This window comes from Watersipora subatra, chromosome 5, assembly GCF_963576615.1.
Source record: "Watersipora subatra chromosome 5, tzWatSuba1.1, whole genome shotgun sequence".
Taxonomy (NCBI): Eukaryota; Metazoa; Bryozoa; class Gymnolaemata; order Cheilostomatida; family Watersiporidae; genus Watersipora; species Watersipora subatra.
Genome location: NC_088712.1, coordinates 26797305 through 26817917, shown reverse-complemented (window position 1 = coordinate 26817917; position 20613 = coordinate 26797305). Strand labels below are relative to the sequence as shown.

Below are 20613 nucleotides of genomic sequence, written 5' to 3'. Positions count from 1 at the left end.
AATAGTGGCACTGTTCCTTCAGGAGGATGGCAAGAACTACGAATCAGATTGTGCAGAGCGCAGCAAGCCAATACAATGGTTCTAGTTTTATCTGGCTGAAGGTCAATGCGACGAAGTAAAATTCGCCATGTCGAAGAGAGAATTCCAAATGAGTTTTCAATTAGTCTTCTAACCCGTGACAACCGGTAATTAAAAATTCTTCCCTCATCTGTTAAAACCCTTTTCGGGTATGGTCGCATCAAGTGAGATTTTAAAGGAAAGGCCTCATCGGCTAGTATTACATAAGGTAAAGGTTCTTTACACCCTGGCAGCAAGCGGGCAGGCGGTACGTTAATATTATTGCTGGTCAATGATGCCTGCAGCGTACTGACTTCAAAAACACCTCCATCTGAAGCTTGACCTTGTGCCCCAACATCAACATACGTAAAAGAGTAATTGGCGTCACACATAGCCAGCAAGATAATTGATTCCTGTCCCTTGTAGTTATGGTACTCAGACCCAGCACGCCAAGGCTTGTTCATCATCACATGTTTGCCGTCAAGGGCACCAATGGCATTTGGGAAATTCCATTTCTCTTCCAAATCAGTCGAGATGTTGAGCCATTCTTGCACACTAAACAGAGTTTTAATAAAGTCGTCTTTTAAACAATTGTATATTGCTCTTGAAGTCTCGGAAATTATTTGTGATAAGCTAGCAACTGAGATATACCATTCATAATGCAGTTGAGTTAAACTAGAGCCGGTAGCTAAATATCTCAGTGTTACCATCAATCTTTCTTCGGCAGTAATAGCTTCTCTATAGTGGGTATCTAGCTTCTTTATTTCTAGTTCCACTTTCGATAAAACTAAGCAAAACTCTTCTTTAGACAATCGGAAGTAATTTTGGAACGTGCCAACCCGGTTGGACGGTAGCTTGTCATCGCCAGTAGCATCGATTAGCTTGGGCACAGTTGAATAAAAAGCACCATGTATGGTACGTGATCCAGTAATTGGACCGACCCATGGTTTACCCTTTCTCAAATCTTCCTACAAATATACATAACATGCAGTAGTACAATCATGTGAAAAGTCGGTTTGGGTCACAAACCAAGGAAAGATTTTCCCGAAAATTAATAGGCAATATATATATATATGAGCAACCTTTATTGTGATAATCAATAGTCATATTTTACAATATGTTTTCCACAAGGTACCACAGCTAGTAAACTAACTAAAAAGCAATGTACAACAAAAAGTATTGTTTAAACAAAAATTGGACAAACAAAAACTCCGTGAAAATAGTTATGCATATCTATGACAACAAATTTCTAGTTATGAAAACAACCAACGTATAATGTTAAAATAGGTAAGACTAGATGGTTAATGGTATTATTGGTCAGAGAATAGTAGGTGTAGTTTGAGTTAAGTTTTAAAAGATTTTACAGGTGTTGTAGGGTAGAACATATGTAGGCCATATATAAGATAAGAATGGATAAAATTATAGTAATATAGTCTGGCAATATCAAAGTTCATAAGATGACGAATGTTATAAAATAAACGTAGGTTAGATGATGTTATTTGACATGAATGAGATGTGGTCTGGTTGATGACAAAGCCAAGTAGTTTAAAAGTAGATTGCCTTGTTAGGGTACTGTCGAATATAGAAACTGTCAGAGGGAAATGCAATGGTGGATTTACTAAGATATAGTGATATTTCGATAAATATTAGCAATATTTTTTCTAACGGTTTGTCTAACCAGGTACAGTGACAATTAATAAAATTATGTAAATTGAAACATTGATGAAAAACCGTAAACAATGTTGTTAAATTAAATGTTAACAATATGAATAGCTTAAATAATTGACTATACAATGTATATCCAAATTAAAATATGCGCACGTACCTGTGTTTCTTCGACTTCATCTAAAATTATAACGGCTGCAGCTGCAGCACAACATAGTAGTAAATCGTCGTTGTCTTGTTCCATCCTTGAAAAAAATTACTTTTGACGAACTAAATTATTACTATTGTTACTATAAGAATTATGGTAAGTTGAAGCTGTGTGGGCGTGCTATGAATCAATGGCAAGGTTATCGTTTCCGTTTATGGTGATAAATAAGCGCTAAAAATGGAATAGGTATCGATGTTGTATTTAATTGGTTAAAATAGTGACCCATTTTGTATAATCGGAGTTGGAGTTGGTCCGGTGTAAAAGCCTCTGCAAAAACGTATTTCAAATCGTAGACAGACTAGAAGCGGTTCCAACGCAGATTTCGTCGGAGTTGAAACAACTCCGACAAATCGGCCTGGTGTAAACGCACCTTAAGGGCAAATCTGTGTTTACATTGTGTCACTCACGAACAGGTGCGTGACTGCATTGGAAAACCAACTGATCACGCTTAAGAGCTTAAAAGATGTGAACGGAACTACTAGAGAACTACTGAGAAGAGAAATATGCCTCTCAAGGTTTGAGGTTGAATAAGTAAATATTGCCCAGATTCTGGCACTTACATTGAACTAGTGGATGAAACGATTTTGGCAGTGGAGACAACCAAAGAAAATATCCTCTATAGTTAGCAACCATATATGATTGGGATAAAAAGGGAAGATGGAAAATGAGTCTACGAGTAAATGAGTGCAGAGTCTGGTGGGGAAAACTAATAATGTGAGTGAAGAATAGCAAGGTAGAGACTCCACTATATTGAACAGTCAGATATAGTCATGAAAGAGGGAGAGGTACTACCAGGGTAAAGACTCCACTATAGTAAACAATCAGAGATAGTCATGAAAGAGAGTGTAGATACTACCAGGTTAGAGATTCCACTATAGTAAACAGTCAAAGATAGTCAAGGAAGAGGGAGCAGATACTACCAGGGAAGAGACTCCACTATAGTAAACAATCAGAGATAGTCATGAAAGATGGAGTAGATACTACTAGGGTAGAGACTTAACTATAGTAAACAGTCAGAGATAGTCAAGAGGGAGTAGATACTACAAGGGTAGAGACTCCCATATGGTAAACAGTCAGAGATAGTCAAGGAAAATGGAGTAGACACATCATACACTTACATTGTGCTGGTGGCAGAAATTTACTGCTTGTAACGTCTGCCATATAATAGTCTTAGTCAACGCTTCTGGCACCCTGCAAAAAGAATTAACCACAGATATTAGATATTGTTGAGAGGTCAGATAGGCTGTAGAACTAGACCTCTCAACAGTATCTAATATCTGTGCGAAACCTCTCTCTAATGTCAACCGCAATAGCAATTAGCAAGGCTATCTAAGGAATTAGCCAAAGTAAAAACTCCACCAAGTTTAACATTTCGCGAACCAGCATCATCCAGTTTCAAACAACTGCGGAAAATAAATGAGTAGTCAAAAAAGTCATTTCCTGTGTCATCATATGAAACAATTTTAGTCATTAGACAAAGTGGGGAGCTCATTGAGCCTAAGCAGATGAAATTGCTGCCTAAAACAAAAGATTATAGAGCATAGTCAAAAAAACTCATTGCGAAGGACGAAAATGGATACCACACAATACCAAAAAAGTTCATCGAACCAAAATAATTTTGTAGATACGGTAGAAGCATCGTATGGAACAAGAAAAAGGGAAAGTTCATGGAACACAAACAAGAGCACTCACTGAAGGAAAAAAATAAAACTCATTGGATACTCGGACGCTTGGCAGTACCGGGCGCCGTGAGAGATCGTAATGAGTAGCTAATATTTGCATAATTAATTAATTCCCATATCCAAGTATCCAAACTCAATTCCCATATTTCCTAAAGTTCTTAGCGTGGCTTCGAATTGAAACACTGTTCTTATTATAGCTAAGATTACAAAGAGAAAGAGAGAGATCGTTGAGTCCTCACCCGCTCGGGTTCTTGTCCAGCTCATTGAGCACCGTGTGATTGACGTGTTCAAATCCAAGATGTAGTCTCTTCTTTCTCTTGAACACTTCTATGAGGTTGACCAGATTCTGGTGTTTCAAATGCTGAAAAATAAAGAATCGGAGCTGCCAGTGATATGAATACCGAAAGAATAAACACAATGACCTCTAGCGTATTAGCCTCAACACTATTTTTTACCTAAACCACTTCCAACTGTGGAAAATAATCGGCAAATATAGCAAAGCAGTAAGTCTTTGCATCCTCTTGCTTTACCATATATATGCTAAATGTTTCATGTATGTCATTTAGAGGTTTTCAGATCTTTCATGGTCTATGTACTCATTTTTTACATGACAGGCATGGGCTGTCTTCTATCTGGACATCATCGTATATTGGAACAAATATTTGTATACCGTTATACTGTAACATATTCTCTGACGTGGAAACATATCATAGCTCGTCCTCTTCAGAAAGTATCAAGAGTAATTAGGCATAGCATTAATACAAAAGTACTTTATAAAACTATGCGAAAGACTAAATGGAAAATAAATAAAAATAGGTTTTAATTGTTTTCCTTCTTTACAGACACGCAGAGTGACAGCGTAAACTTGGCCATCAACAAGTTCAAAGGTCGTAATGAAAATACGCTCACTCTAACAGGGACTGGGTCATGTTTAACCAAACGATGCTTTCACATCGTCTAATTTTCTTTTCACATTTAATAATTAATTGTTAGCCAGTTCCTATACTGTCCTTTACAAAACTGTGATGTACTGTAAAACTTAAAAAATAAAATGTTGAAAATCTTTGGGTTTCATGTGCCAGTATTCCCTCAAATCTTAAGTCGTATGTTGAAAAAAACACGTTCGAACAGGTTTGTTTACCTGTGGACAAACTGCAGACGATTGATATAAATTTACTTTGTGTGAATCAGGCATGCATTTCTAAAGAAATTAGCCATATACGCCGGCAAACTCGATCACAAAATTGTCAAATACAAGGGCGATACAACATTGCCAGGGTACAGCCTGTTTAATATCAATAGCATGTGCACACATAACACACCTATACATTACGGAGCTGTCTAATACCTACAAGAGCAATAGAACAAGGTCATTACATTAGACTACACTGCAGCGAGCAATGTCTTAGACGGCTGCAACATCGGCTGGTGAATGTTATCTTCAAAGGTTTATCACTTCATAATAAATATTCAAATAATACAGTAATTAATTCTTTTAAATGTTTCGGGACTTGACAAAAAAGACAAACTAACCTTCAGCATGCAAATTTCTCTCATCGCAATCTTTTTGAATAACAGGTCGTCTTCGGACTCCACAAATATGTTGATGGCCACAATCTCTCTTGTGTCGTTGTCCCTGCACTTGTATACCATATCGTAGGAGCCATCTCCTATCCACGTCATTACATCGTACTTCTCCATGACTAGACTGCTTGCACTCGATCCCACTCATGGTTTGTACGACTGCAAAACATCAGCTTGCTATATCAGTATGTAGTAGTCTATTCATCAACAGCGAATGTTGGCTGCAGTACTAGCTACTAACCCCATGACCAAAGCTAATTGTTCTAGACTATACAGTACAGGCTCCTATGATGCATACCTCCTATGACGTAAATTTCAGGTAATGTAGAAATATTATGTGAAGATTTTGCTTCCTACTACATAAAAGATTCCACAAAACGTAAAGTGTCAAGTCGAGCGAGTTTTCAAAATAGATTTGAATGTTTGTTTAGTCGCCAAACTGCCGGATGAAATAACGCTGTGCGCTTAGAGTACTATTCATTACATGTACATATATATATAACTTTAATATAACATTATGCATGTACATGACTTTCGCAACAATCTATTCCGTCGTAATAGATCGTTAAACGTGTTGACAAAAAAAGCAATTAGGATAGCTGCGCAATTGTTCATAAATACAAAGGGGATTGGTAAGTGTAGGCGTTACAGCGTCGGTCTACTAGTCTCACTGTCACATATGGAGTATCGTTGAAAGTATCTTTATCCTAGCTTTGACCCCTTGATAGCAATAGACTAGGAATAGGTAAAACTGCATTTTACAGTGAACATATTTTGTTTTGCCTTTTTGTAGATGTACAAAATATTTCTTATTAGCTAAATACTTTGCAAAATAGACTTTGGTGTTTAGAAATATAAGCAAATCGTTGTAAATGAATTTCGAAAGAATGCAGTTCCTATCAACTTATTGTAAGATTATTGCAATTACGGTCTAACTAACCAGTAGGATTGATCATAAAAAGGAGAATAGTTGTCGATGCAAACCCAAAAAATCTGCAGTTACGGTGCAACCCACAAACTGAAAGAGTTAAGAAAAGTTATTCTTTTTTTGTCAAAGGAATGAGTTTGGAAAGATCTTGGAACAAATTAGGCTATTTATAATTAATTTAACCCTTTCCGTCCTAATTATTTTCCAGTTTGGTTGGTAACACTTCAATAACATATTAGAATGACAGAAAAAATGTGATAAGATTAAATTGCAAAAAAAAACTTTGGATTTCTAGCCAGTAGAACTGAGGTTATCAGCCTATATGCAATATCACGGCATAATAAAGCCTCCGATCCATTGTTCAATTGATTGGTTTATTCATTCATTGGTTTATTATGCCTATTTATCATAATTATATTAATTACATTATATACAACATTTACATACTAATGACTGCAAACAACCATTATTGCAATTATGATAATAAGACAAACAATATGCAAAAAAATGAGGACGAAACTGATATCATCTAGAAATGCATGAAAATGAGCAAAAAGAATGAAGACAGCTCTTGTAAAAAACATAACTGTATCATCGGCTAAACTTTTATTACCAATCTGTCTCTGGTTTTGTTTTCACTATAATTTATAACGAACAACTTTGAACTGAAAGAGAGCGGGCATCATATCTCTGTCGTGCGTTGTCAGAGAAATTTTGGCAAATAGCATATTGGCATCTTCGCTATTCTACTGTATTCAGCACAACAACTACCAAATTTATATTCTGGAAGAAATTTTTGTTGATGTTAGAAAAGTAATAGGGGGTAATTGATTGTGTTCCACATCAAAAGGTGAAAAAAACTGTATAACGGGGTAACCATAACCTGCGGGTGCGTTTTACTGGCATTTACCATTAGCATCAGTTGCAGGCAAAACTTCCTGTGAATTTACCTACTAACACTCTCAATATTTGTTGAATGTTCTTTAGTATTTGGATGTCCTCTATTATCTGTAGAAAGTGCAGTGTTTAGTCAATAAACTTACCTTTCTCACATTTGGTTGAATCTGCTAAACATTTCATACAGCTGATGGTGAGGCAGACCTTACATTCCAACACCAGTGGCTGATTCTCATGCTTTGTACATATGTCAAGCAGATGTTGGCTCGCCTTTGACATATACTGGGTCATGGAGTCTGTATGATGACCATCCAGGGCATTGCCGTTGTGCTGAAATAAGCCCAAACGTAGTGTAATTATTTGAAACAAAACACATTAAAGTTACAGCAGAATCTCTGCCCCAGTGATTGATCTGGAAATATGAAAAATCAAAAAACTTCAGGCATGACTTGCAACAAAATTCACATTACCATTATTTGATATGAAAAGATTCACCATGTCTTACTCTGTTGTGTTGTAGGTGTAAAATATGTGAAAAGGTGATTACAAGCTCTTAAAAGCTCAAAAACGAACAGTTAATCACAGCCACACGAGACCGTCGTAGTTTGGATTCACTTTTCAAAACTGATGTAGTTGCTCAAATGTGATGTAGTTGTGAGAGATGGTTTCTGTTTACACTTTCATGCAACATCACTCGTCGAAATATTTTAAAATATGCTTAACGCATTCAATAAGACCATGTTTATTGTTCATATGCATTTGTTTTATCATCATTGTAAGGCTGTCACTTTCAGCACTGATATCCTATAACCTAGCATAAAAATTTGTTTAACTTTTAATGTTAGCTCGAAGGAGTACTTATCATTGTTAGATAAAAAAGACGAGCCTGTTGGTCACCTGTGATAATCATAAACTGCTGCAGAAATTAATCACAAAGTATGGGTCACATGACCAGATTACAACTAAACCAAGCCCAAACAAAACTGTCAAGTAGCGAGTATCTTTATTTTATATGGGGTCTTTGGTAAAACCCAAAGTATTTGTCATAATCTAAGGCTACAAGAAGTTTTATTATGAGCCTTTTATTTCACGTGAGAACATCATGTGACAAAACAATAACCAAATGTAATGAATACGCCAGAGAAATAAACTGATTTCAATCCACGGCGGCTTTTCGTTTTTGAGCTTTTAAGAGCTTGTAATCACAATTCCACATATTCTGCACCTACAAAGCAGCACAGTAAGACATGGTGAATCTTTTCATACCAAATAACTGTAAAGTGAATTTAGTTGCGAATCAACCTTTAATAAAATAATACAGGGCAGCTCACTTCCTTTCAATGTAAATCAAATAGATGTTGACATATTCTCAATAATATAGAGTTTTATTGACCATTTTTCATCTATCAGTTAACTTGTTCTGTTACAAAGCACTCTTTATTATCAGTTAACCACAATTATTATTAAGTTATTGTTAATTATTATATCAATTATTATTAATTAATTATTAATTATTAGTCTGACTTTCTTACCAACTAAGTTGTTAATTAACAACTTAGTTGGTAAGAAATCAGACTAAGAAACAGAATTGAATGAATTTGAACCCTGAATTAATTATTATTAGAATTAACCCTTTGGTAGGGGAAACAACTAAAATGTCGTTTAGTTCGGTAGACGTTTATAAAGCTGTTGCCTAGTAACGTTAAAGGATTTGAACACTAGTAATATTAAATATCATCAACAAGATATTGGTCGATGATTTACAATATGAAACAATTATCTAAGAGGCAGTGCTTTGTGCTAAAAGCTAAACAAATCGCGACTCCTTGGAAAATAATAAAAGATGGAAAAACCAGTCAACATCGGCTTGACTTTCAAAACGGTAAAATAAAAGATTATTTGATCCTGTGATCGTTAGTGATTTTTTGTCTGATCAGAATAAAATAATTCAAATGATAGAAGTGATGTGAACTTTTTGGACTTTTAATATACTTGGAATATACAGAGAAAACGATCGTTATGGTGGCTCGCACGGCTACGTTTTAGCCTTTGACTCTACCGAGAAAAAATGCTTCCTAGCATTCCATACAGGGACAATTGCACCTGGTTATATTGTTTTAGGAGTAGTAGATATGTGAATGAATACTTATGTACAAAAATTTTTGTTCGTAGAAACAAATTTAAGAATTGAGCTATGCATGTTCATAAAATATCGATTTTATTGAATTTTCGAAAATAAATTACACGAGTTTCGGTTGTTTTGGGGGGCTTATACCTGGTCAAAGGGTTAATATACTTATCACTTAATATTAAAATATCTGAGAGACAGTTCCAATAAGATTGGCCTTCTAAACCAATAACAGGGCCCAAAGGATGAATGATTCTTACCAGCTTCTTCCCAAACATATTAAATATACACAATGTAAGCATCACAACTTGGGTGAATATTACTTACCCGCAGCTTTCAAGGCCGCACCAGCAAATCTTGTTCTTTTCACAGTGTGATCTGAAGCACGGCATACAGTGTATGTGGCCTCACCGAAGCTGTTTTGGATCAACTATATTCTCATTCTTCACTCCACAGAATTCACACTCGATATCATCAGGTGCAGAATTCATAGCTTCATTGAAATGATAAAGTAATGTGATACGAATAAAACATAAAGTCTCTATTGAACCTACAAAATTAAAAGCTAACTGTTACAATATAAGGTGATAACAGTGTGAATGCTTTAGACTAGCCAATGCTTAAACACAAGAACACTATTTAGTAGACCTACGTGACTTGTCTCCTTATGCCAATTAGCTTATCGACCTCAACTTGGGGCTGTATATCATTGATGGCATCCCTTAGCTGACAGGTAGTCATGCTAATAACCTGGTTTATACTTGATATTCTTACTGCTTGAACTGATGAAAAGTATGTCTCATCTCCTAGCAGAGAGTGATGTAATAAAGAGTAATAACAATGATATTATTACACTTCTAATCACACCTCGTGGCCCTTTTGGAGTCAACAATATTCTACCCAGATATTAACCGCATTCCTATGCTCTCAGGCAAGTCATCGAAAGTATCACGTATATCATTAGGCAATCGAGCAATTTAGGATAACTTTAGACATAGCAGGCAAAAGCTGGTCATTTGTTCAGACACAATCCGTTGCACCTAGTAATAATTAGTTTGGCTCAAATTATCATATGATATCAAACAAAAGGCTCCAATATGCCATTTTTGATAGTGTAGTTTGATTCGGGCACAGGCGTGCGTCAACGTTGTCAGCGAGTAAAGGTTGCAGTAAAGGAATGGCCAACATTACCGCTGATTAAACATTATGTATGTCACAACTCTGCTTAAAGCACGCTCAAATCAGTAAACAAGCTCTATTAGCTACATATGATTTAATTTCTCATTCTAGCACATAATGAAACATACATAATACTCACCATAAAACTCTCCAATGTGAACTGATGTGGACGACTAAGCTATAGCCGGTGAACCAAAAAGTTACTAGTAGCAGCTCCTTTATGGCGCCTTACAGTGCCTCGCCTTGCGCGTTCACAACTCGAGTTGTACAACTCGAGTTGCACAACTCGAGTTGTGAACACGCAACGCGACTTTTCAAAAGTAAGGTGCAATATATCGGTATTACGGTAGCATAACCGTAGATCTAGTTATATTAACAATGGTACATCAATAGGCACCCGTTAGCTAATAGAAATTAAACTGTATGTACTGTAAAACTAGAGCTAATTGCGAATTATTAGAATTATGCTGTGCCGAGTTTGCAACTCGAGTTGTACAACTCGAGTTGTGCAACTCGAGTTGTACAACTCGAGTTATATTTACAAACTCGAGTTGTTCAACTCGAGTTGTGCAACTCGAGTTGTACAACTCGAGTTGTAAACTCGGCACAGTATAATTCTAATAATTCGCTATTAGCTTTAGTTTTACAGTACATACATATAGTCTGGTGGCCACGGGGCATTTTTGTGTCGTTTTTTTGCCAAGGTGGCACGACAATGGGGTATAACGAATCTTAGATTTAATGGATAGAATAAAACATCTCCTAACTTTTTTATTATACCTACCGGAATTATTCTTGTCAAGCAGTGATTATTTGCCATTAAAAGATGGGTAGAAATGCATAAATGAGATTTCTCTTGCGCCATGCGCAATTAGCCAAATCAGCTAGGTAAACATAAATCTATGCATTTGTTTAATACGGGGCGTATTTGCATTCACCGATAACATTTGTGCCTTTAGTCTGTTTCCGCTGTTCCGTGTTAGAAACTGCCGTATACGCCGGTTAGTAGTAGCGCAAATTTAGTATCTTCTATTTAAATTGATTACCACAGCTAGCTATTATCAGTTACATAATTCATTATAATCAAGTTTTACATGTTAAGAAGTCAACAAAGTTTTACTAACGGAAAAAAAAGTGATAATCCAAAGTTTTTATAAGATGTAGAGCACTATCTACAAACAGTCAGATCGCAGCTCGCAGTGTTAGTCGTATGTAAATGCCACACTGAATGCTTGAGGAAGATTGCTAGTGAGTCGAAATAACAAAGAGCTTCTCAAGTTGCAAAGAATCTCAAACCTCTGAAAAAAATAAGGTGAGATGATAGCAAACTCATTTACTTAATATTTATGAATAATTAATCAAAGATTAAATGCATTGCTTTATTGAAAATCTTGCGTTTCCTTCACTGTGTACTGTAGTCAGTTGGATCAATGAGTGATAGGTGTTGATTATAATGAATCAAACTCTCAAGTCAAACTTCTCAGTCCAGATTTTACATATTGGTTACAAACTATACAATAAACTAATCTCTGTCGTAGGTATTGTTGCTGTGTCTTCAGACACTCACTGTTTCATACACTCAATTGCTTAACTCAATTTGTTTAATTTCTAGGCTAAAACGGTAGCACTACATAACGTTATAAGCTACTTATATTACTTATACTTACTTATACTAGAATACCTAGATTGGGTATTTTTTTAATAAACCAGTAATACTGGACTATTTGTAATATAGAATGCCTCTGCTGATTTTTATTAAGACTTAGCTCGCCTATTTACAAAATTGGAGACTGTATTGCTCTTTGAAACGTCAAACCAATATCAACACAAAGTGTAGTTCCTTTATGCAAATGTATGATTGTTATTTAACTGATGGTTTGGTTAGTTTTAAGTTACTATATTGTGTCATGCAGAACTTATCAGTACTGTATTATTGTGTTATTACACTATATTCTATTGTATTATAATAGCTGTATTATGTTGTATTGAACTGATTTGAATTGTGCTATAGGACTGATATGTTGCATTATGTTGTGTCATATTATATATATTAATACATATTTTGTTGTATTTTAATCAATTGTATTATATTGTATTGTTATAGCACTCACATATCAATTATTACCTTACAGAAGTATGCGATGTATGAGCTAACTAATTATTGTTGTGGTTAAAGCTAAAGGGGGTACATCTATTACTTTTATGTAGGGCTATGCACATTGCGTACACGTTCAAATCAGTATTGTAGCTCTTCCTATTTTCAAGTTTTAAATTTATTGCTACATGCTTTGATAGATCGTTTTTCGGGTAGGTTATGATCAATAAATATTGCACCATAAATGTATGTCAGCTCTTATATGTCTATATGATCATTTTGTATTTTGAACTCATTGTCTCTAATGGATGCGATTCTTTACATTGTAGTCGGCCGCCAGGGACTTGATATGACAAACATTTCTCGCCATCACCTTAGCCACTGATCTGCCAGAAACCCTCTTCATAGTCGTTACATTGATACCTGTACAACTACTGATTGACAGGCTATACTGTATACCTCATTGGGTACACTGGTTGTGACGCAGACTAACTAACAAATCTAATGTAAACTTAATATTTTAAATGAAATTATTATTATTAAAATTATTTCTTTTTTATTTAACTGACATCAATATGCGAAATTTCTGGCTTAGCTTTAAATTTATTGTACTGGTAGCATGTTAAAACCATGCAGTATTTTGAAACCATGTATGGTTGAAATGTTGAATGTAGCCAGTATGATGGAATGTGTGGTGCAGTATGTTCGATGACAACCAACTTTCTGGATGATTAATTAATATCATGTCTTTGTATGGGTATCTTAGTACTTATGATGACTAGTATGAAGACTATGAAGACTTATGAAGACTAGTATAATTATTATATAGCATGTTTACCAAAGTACATAGTCTGTTTATCATGATACATCAAAAACTGTCAATTGTTTCTAGAAAGCATATTGCAAAGTATTTAATAAAACTGTTACATAATTATAATCTTAAAGCACATCATCACCGTCTAATTGATTACCATCCTCAATCTCGTCAGTCATTTCATTACTGCACTCTACACAGCCGCATAGACTTGCAAACTCTTTTTTTTGCATGAGCAACTGGTCCATTGGACAAGCTGCCTAGGAATAGCTCTTTGCTCATCAGGAAAGCATTGCCCAGAAATCTCATCATCATCTTTACTCCAGACATGGTTTGTGGGATCTGGGGGCACCATTAATGGTTGAATTTTTCACTGCTGTATTGCTGCTTAGTAATTGACCCTCATTAAATGCCGACGGAGAGAATCCTTTTAGTGGAAGGTTTTTTTTCATAAGATGTCCTTGATGAGAACAACCTGTATCTGGCGTCGGCTTCACTTGTAGAATCAGACTTGCCATAAAGATGCAGTGTTGAACGTGTTAGTGCGTTGAACAACCTTTTATCTAATATAATGTAGTAGTTGATTATATTGAATTATGTAATCCATGACAGCTAGCTTTGGAAATCGGTATAATTAGTAAATTAAAGTTTTCGATCATTACTCGAAACGCCGGCGGTCGCTCGATGAGACAGGAAACTGACAACAAACCTAATTGATATCGGGGTAATTTAATACCCCCGTACTGCAACATGAGGTAAATGTTGGTCTACGGCTTTGATTAGCTGGTCCGACTGACTGCACACGGCGTAAGAAAAAAATTATTTTTGTATAACTACTCACCATTTAATGGCAAATTACTCTTAGCTTATCAACTAAAATAGCGGTAGGAAACTAAATTAGTAATGAATAAATTAGAAACATGTTAAAAGTGTCAAGTTACCATAGACCCCATCTTCTGCCACCTGTTGACACGATAATGCCCTGTGGCCACCAGACTAATAGTTTAATTTCTATTAGCTAACGGGTGCCTATTGATATACCATTGTTAATATAACCAGATCTACGGTTATTCTACCGTAATACCAATATATTGCACCTTACTTTTGAAAAGTCGTGTTGCCCGTTCACAACTCGAGTTGTGCAACTCGAGTTGATCAACTCGAGTTGCGAACACGCAACGCGAGGCACTGTAAGGCGCCATAGCTCCTTTCTGCGCATGCATTTGACTGCGCGCTTGCAACTACGGCAAATTATGTTTCGATGGCGCTTAGTAACAGAGCATTATAAAATCTGTCAAGGGGAAACAGCGCCGGTCTCTACGACTTTTGAATTTGATCTGAGCTCATAACTATAACTTTTACCAGCTCACAGTTTGAACAGGGCATTTCGCGAATAGACGGTGTGTTGTACAAAAAATGGTGACTTTATTTAGCCGTTGCGGTTTTCCGAACGTAAGATTATGTAGGGTGGTAGGGTGTGCGGAACACAACGCCGTTTCCCATTACATGTATATCCAGATGAAGATCTTTGCTACGCGGGAAACATCAAAAAACGTTAAAATATAGTGGAATCGCTAGTATGTTTACCAATACTATCACAAAATCCAGGGGGTGCGTGTAGGGACTCGACTTTTACGTAGCTTCTTTAGAAGATTTTACAGCCGAGCTAAATAGGCTTTCTTACAATTCTCGTTGGAAGATATTTGTAGAAAACATTTTTGCTACGGTGCCTACGCAATAGATGCATATATAATGCTAGTTGTTGTTAACACATGTTGGTTGTTAAAATATACATCCATGTGTTATCACGTAATTTTCTACGTTTTCAGTGTCACATATCTGCTTTGTTAACACTTTGCTTTTATTTTTGTTCTCTCTCCCTCTTTTGCTTTTCTTTTATTCCGGCCAAACGTCTTTTCGTTAGCCCGTTATTAAATATTATCGTTCTTGTGGAGGTAATACAGAATTCGAATCGAAGTCGAATCAAATCATTGGCCATCATTATAGTTTTGAGCTTTATCTTTGCTAGCTGTGTATGTCGTAAATAATCGAAGGTATTAACTGTCAAATAGTATAGACTTAATGAGTAGTGCTTGAAATAATGTATTTATTGTGTGTTGTTCACAGTCTGAGAGTTAACACATAACTTAGGCAAAATGACAGAATGGCTTAGATAGCTATAAAATTAACATTAAGCTGTTTATGCCTACATGGCTCTGACTTTCATAAAAAAGCCTTAAAGCCTTGAAATCATATAATTGCAGTTACATGCAAATATCCTACATGACTAATAAGACTACATGTCATCATACTTTTCCCAAAGAAAACAACAAGAGATATGTTCAGAATTACAGCATGTATACCTCAAACTGCTATTAGATTTGAAAGAAAGAGTAACCATACATTAAAACCACAAGAAGTATATAATGAGTGTGTGTACAGTTTGTGTAGAAGTAATATAATAAAGCATCCTTAATGCGAACCATAGCTAATGTTAAGTGTCTTGACCATATCGTATTGGTGGTTTCGATACCCTGCCAGACCTAGGCACAGTGACATTTGCATTGTGCGTAATTTGTGCCGCACTGGTTGGTACAGTCTCACTTGAATTGGTGGTCACTGTCGGAGCACTACTTGCCGGTCTATAAAATTCGTGGTTCAGGCCAGAATTTTCACTAGCTCTAGGCACTGAGCGTACATCATAGCGAATCAAGTTTTGTTTTCTTGCCCTGAGGAATGACTGATTTCTTCTAATCACCTTTCCCCCTTCCAGCTCGACATGGAAACTGTGATGCGTCCCAGCATGGCCAATGACTTTTGCTGGAAGCCATTGCCTATGACCCACTCTGCACCATACATGTTCCCCATCACTAAACATAGCAATTGTTTTATCGCTAGCTTTACCAAAAACATCTTGACCCTGGCGCTTCCTTAAAAGGATATCAATGTTCTTTGCATTTAGATTTTTATAGCGCAGCTGCTCAGTGCAAAAGTGTAATTTGTTTCGTAAATTTTTGGACTGCAACAGCACAGCTGGGGTGGGCAGCCCATCACCTAAGGGTGTTGAATGGATGGTCATTAAAACGTCTAACAATGTCTGGCCTGTTTTTAAAGCTTATCTGAGGCTATTCTTTATGGTTTGGTTCATGCGCTTTGCTAGCCCATTAGCCTTTGAAAAGTAGGGGCTGCTGGTTATGTGTTTGATATCATTTTCTTCAACAAAACACCTAAACTCGTAGAAACTGTATTGCGGTGCATTATCACTCAGCAGGATCTCAGGCTTACCAAAGTTTGCAAATTGGCGCTGCAATAGTTCGATCACAGTTCTAGAATTTGAATTTCTGAGCTCGTAACAGTTTGGCCATTTTGAGTATCTATCTACAGTTACCAAGTATTCTTTGCCATTTAGATTGAAAATGTCTGTGACCACATACTGCATTGGGTATTCAGGCACTTCAAATGGCTCAACTGTCGGTAGTGATTTGGCTCGGCTGTGCTCTTGGCAGCTAAAGCATGAATAAACTATTTCTTTTACATGTGCGAGGTAGCCAGGCCAATAGACTGAATTCTTTGCATCCTCAATACACTTAACAGTGCCAAGATGCCCAATGTGCAGGATGTCAAGAATTTCTTTTCGCATTCCTGCAGGAATAACTATTTGGTTGTTGCGTAATATCAAGCCATTGTTACATGTGAGCTCATTTTTCAGATTCCACAATGGTTTGACTCCATCTAGGCAAAACCTCCGATGTGCTGGCCACCACTTTGTAATATATGATTTGAGAACCTCCATAGAAGGGTCCTTGCTGGTGATATCTACCAGTCTATCTCTGAAAAACACATTTGGCAAAACTCGATATACGACAGCTTGTATTTGCTCATTGTTTCTCAAATCATAGTTTCAGAATTTTCACCTACCCTGTTCAAGTATGCCCTGCTAAGTGTGTCTGCCAAAATCAACGATTTGCCTGGCACGTAGAATAATTCAAAGTCATAAAGCTGCATGCGTAATCTCATTCGCAGTAACCATGCTGTTAAGTCATTCAGGCCTTTCCTCATGATACCCGAAAGTGGCATATGATCAGTTTGCACTGTCACTGCCTGCCCATACACATACTGGCGAAATCGCTGAAGGCCAAATTGTACAGCCAAAAACTCTTTTTCTATTTGGGCATAAGCCTTCTGTGTGTCAGTAAGTGCACAACTAGCAAACTCTATTGGCTGTCCCCCCTGCAGAATTACTGCACCCACACCATTTTGGCTACTATCAACCGAAACAGTCACTGGTTTCTCTGGGTCAAACATTCTCAAAGCTAGCCCTTTTGATATTACTGACTTTATGCACTCAAAAGCTTGTTTATGAACCTCTGACCACTCCCACACAGATTTCTTTTTAGTGAACTCACGGAGTGGAGTAGTCAAAGTAGCTAGATTATCACAAAATTTTGAAAGGTAAGTGACCATTCCTAAAAACCGCCGAACATCTTATTTGCAAACTGGGTCGGGCATAGCAACTATGGCCTCTACTTTCGCAGGATCTGCTTTTATAACCCCATTGCCTAATATATGGCCCAGGTCTTTTAGTTCAGTGCGTTCAAAGAAACATTTGGACAAGTTCAACTTCAGATTGACAGCCTTGCATCGCTCAATCACTGCAGCCAGAAGTTTGTCATGTTTAGATTTAGTAGGAGCATGAACGAGCAGGTCATCGACATACACCTCAACGCCCTCAATGTCACCAAACAACTCACTCACTGTTCTTTGAAAAACCTCAGGCGCAGAGCTAATGTCATAGGGAAGCCTAAAGAATCTATATCAGCCAAAAGGTGTGGCAAAAGTGGTTAGCATGCTACTACTATGGTTGAGCTCAAGCTGCAAAAACCCTGAATGTGCAGTCCAAGCTGGTAAAGATTCGAGATTTTGACAGTTTAGCAAGTATCTCTGTGACCGTCGGCAAAGCAAAATGTTCTCTACGAATGCATTTGTTTAGCTCTGAAGGGTCTAAACAAATTCGAAGAGAGCCATTTGGTTTAAGGACATCGACAATTGGATGGACCCAGTCGGTAGACACCCTCACTTTAGCTATAGTACCATTGTCTTCCATCACAAAAAGCGTACACTTGAGTTGCTCTCTGAGCCTGAATGACACGCGCCTAGCAGATTGTACAACAGGCTTACAATTATCTTTCAGTCTCAAAGCATGTTTACTAGGCAATTTGCCAATCCCATCAAAAACGCTGGGATACTGTCATGCAACGCTATTTGTAATGCTATCAGCTGTGCACACCAGACCCAATGTTTTGCTACTAGGCAAACCCAACAGAGCTACCTGTCCATGGCCTGTCACCACAAAATCATGTGCCTAAACAACATTACGATATTCAATAGACAGTGATACTACCCCTAGTACATGCAATTTATGTCCACTAAAAGACAAAAGTGATTGGCTATGTTTTCTTAGTTGAAGCTTTGACCTTGTAAGGAATAATAAACAGACTTTGGCATGACATTACATGAAGCCCCTGTATCAACTTTAAGCTGTATTAGTCGATTTTCACACTTAACGTCAATAAACCATTCCTTACCAGTTATGTCTGTAGTGTTGATTGCGTATGCAGCATTGTCATCGCCAATAATCACCTCATTAGCCCTGGCTATAGGTTTAATGTCTGCATTGAAGGCCTTGGAATTTGCATAGTGACCAATTTTTCGACAGTCTTTGCAGCGCTTGCCGTAGGCTGGACAGTTACGGCAAGCATGGTTTCCTTTGCAGAACTTACAGTTTCTGATTTCCAGTGGCATGGTAGTGGGGCTGTTATTACTAGCTGCAGTGTGCCACTGATTTCTATTGGTGCTGTGTCTGCTCGTTAATGCGTTTACAGTGAGATCAGGCATTTCCCCTTGTGTATGTGTTCTGTCAGCATCTGACTCACAGTTGACTATTGCATTAATGTTACCAGGTGGCGTATTTCTAATATTTTGCATGTATTTCGCAGTAGCCTCTGCTCTCTGGCATATATCCAAACATTAGGCTAATGTCAAATCACCATCAACGCCAAGCAGTTCTTCACGCACTCACTCAGATTTTATTCCAAATACAATCCTATCCCTTAGTGCCTTGTCACTCTCCGCCTTATGAAAATTGCATGTTGACCGCAAGTCTCTCAGTACTGTGACATACTTGTCAAAAGGCTCGCCTTCTTGCTGGACTCTACTGTAAAATTTGTACTTTTCAAATTCCTCACAAACTCTAGGTGCGAAATGTTTTGTGTAAGCTTCTTTGACCGGTGTTATTTTTTTAGCATTCCCAGCAGATAGGTTAAATGTACAAAAGAGGTTTTGTCCCTGTGCTCCAAGCAGTGTGAGCAATGTCGCCACTTGTATTTCTTCGTCTTTAGTAGATTTTTTCTGAAGCTATCATATAGAGGTCAAATTGCTGTAGCCATGCTGACCAGTTGCGACTTGACTCACTTGGATTGCCAGTAGACTTTTGTAAAATAAAATTGCCTGGCGGTCTTAAGCCCCCTTCAGCCATGTCACGCTTGTAATAAAACGGTTGCAACCCTATGATCCTACTCCTGACACCATGTCAAATAGTATAGACTTATTGAGTAGTGCTTGAAATAATGCATTTATTGTGTGTTGTTCACAGTCTGAGAGTTAACACATAATTGAGGCAAAACGACAGAATGGCGTAGATAGCTGTAAAATTAACATTAAGCTGTTTATGCCTACAGTGTTCTGACTTTCATAAAAAGCCTTAATGCCTTGAAATCATATAATTGCAGTTACATGCAAATATCCTACATGACTAATAAGATTACATGTCATTAACTACTCTGAATTGAAGCTCATAATTAAAGTAGCTATATTCCTGCAATGGTTTCCAGTATACATAAATTTCTAGTATACCATAGTGAGCATTGATTATGCACCTAGTAATTGATTTTGAATGATTTTCAGAAACGCTTGTAGTAAACAGTGTATTTAAAGGCCGGCTCATAATTTTTATCTTTTATAATAAATAATTACTGTTTCAGAAACCTGATCAGGTTTCAGGGTGTGTGTTTGGCAAACTGCCGTGGTTTATTTCCGCATTAACACCTTACGATAATTATGCAAACAGGAGACATATTTCCCTTTTGAAAACCATAACCTATATAGATATTGTAAACATAACTGTAAACCGAGTAAACTATATGTTATAAAGGAACAAGGTTCCTAAGACTGATTATCCGTATTAGGAAAATGAGGCACATGGCAAAAGACAAACTGAAAGCATAAAACTAAAAACAACAAGGATCAGTGCCAAATTTTGCAAAACCTTCCAATAAAAGCTGCTTTACATTTTCTCTATCAACCTAGTGGGCGCTATG

At 37.0% G+C, this 20613-nt stretch overlaps 2 pseudogenes; both read right to left on the bottom strand.

Moving 5' to 3' along the window:
- Nucleotides 1-20613, bottom strand: part of LOC137397228 (cyclin-dependent kinase-like 1) — a 485333-nt pseudogene that overhangs the window by 10547 nt on the left and 454173 nt on the right.
- On the bottom strand, nt 17723-19772 carry LOC137397227 (uncharacterized; annotated as a pseudogene).